The sequence below is a fragment of the Propithecus coquereli genome, unplaced genomic scaffold, assembly GCF_000956105.1.
Source record: "Propithecus coquereli isolate 6110/MARCELLA unplaced genomic scaffold, Pcoq_1.0 Scaffold165, whole genome shotgun sequence".
Classification (NCBI taxonomy): domain Eukaryota; kingdom Metazoa; phylum Chordata; class Mammalia; order Primates; family Indriidae; genus Propithecus; species Propithecus coquereli.
The window spans coordinates 263970-265291 of record NW_012141080.1 but is presented as its reverse complement, the minus strand read 5'-3'; the positions used below and the strand labels follow the sequence as shown (position 1 = coordinate 265291).

Sequence of the window (1322 nt, the reverse complement as noted above, 5' to 3'; positions counted from 1 at the left end):
CATTCAAGATTAAAAGTTTTAGAAACCTAGCAATAAAAGAAAATTTTCTTAACCTGATAGTCACTAAAAACCTATACCAAACATCATACTAAATGATGAATGATGAATACTGAGCACTGCCTTTCTGATACTGAGAACAAGAGAAAGATAATTGCTATCATTACTTCGAATGAACATTGTACTGAAGGTCTAGCCTGTGCAAGAAAGAATAAGAAATAAAAAGCACAAGGACTGAAAAAAACTAAAGCTATCATTATTTGCAAATGATCTGATTTTGTATATATGAAATCCAAAATCATCTACAGATGAGCTATAAGTGAATTTGACAAGGTCTTTGGATAAAAGATCAACATACGAAATAGTTCAATATACCCACACAAATTTAGAAAATTGGGAAAAAATATCACGGTACATATAAAATAAAAAATTGATAAATTGTACTTCATCAAAATTAAATTTTTCTGCTGATGAAAAGACACTGTGAAGAAAATTAAAAAGGCAATCCACTGTGAGAAAATATTCACAATAATTATTTCTGAAAGACTTGTATAGAGAATATATTTTTTGAAATGACAAGTCAATAACAAAGTAACAAACTACCTCATAAAAAATGAGCAGAAGACTTGAACACATCAGAAAAGCAGCAGAAAAATGGGCAAAAGCACATGAAGATACTCAACATTATTAGTTGTTAGGAAAATGCAAATTAAAACCAAAATGAGATACCACTTCACACACACTACAATGGCTAAAATGAAAAGACTGACATGACCAAGAGTTAATGAGAATGTGGAGTAACTGGAAACCTCAGACATTGCTGCTGGGAATATAAAATGGTTCAACCACTTTAGAAAACCATTTAGAAGACAGACATATTAACATAATGACTCTGGCTCAGCAATTCTACTTCTAGATGTTTACCCAAGAGAAAAAAAAGCCACATGTACATCTGCACACACACACACACATATACAAAAGACCAATACAAAAATAGTTATTAAAGTTTTATTCATCACAGCCCAAAACTTTAAAAATCCAAATTTACATTAACAGGACAATGGATAAATTATATATAACCATACAGGGGAACATTGCTTAGCAAAATAAAGGAAATTACGGACACACATAGCAACATGGATAAACCTTCTTGAGTGAAAGAAACAAGACACAAAAGAGTATATGCTGCGAGAGTACATTTATTTGAAGTCCAAGAACAAGCAAAACTAACATAGGGTGACAGAAATCAGAACGTGTGGGTGGGGTTTGGAGGGACTGATTGGGAACAGGCACGAGAGAATGTTCTATGGTGATGGATGTTCCAT

The 1322-nt window shown here is 32.4% G+C and overlaps 1 protein-coding gene across 1 annotated transcript in view; it reads right to left on the bottom strand.

The window, feature by feature from the left end:
* The window catches only part of HYDIN (HYDIN, axonemal central pair apparatus protein), a 299281-nt gene that overhangs the window by 258934 nt on the left and 39025 nt on the right, over positions 1 to 1322 (bottom strand). The gene's annotated exons all lie outside the window — the stretch shown is intronic.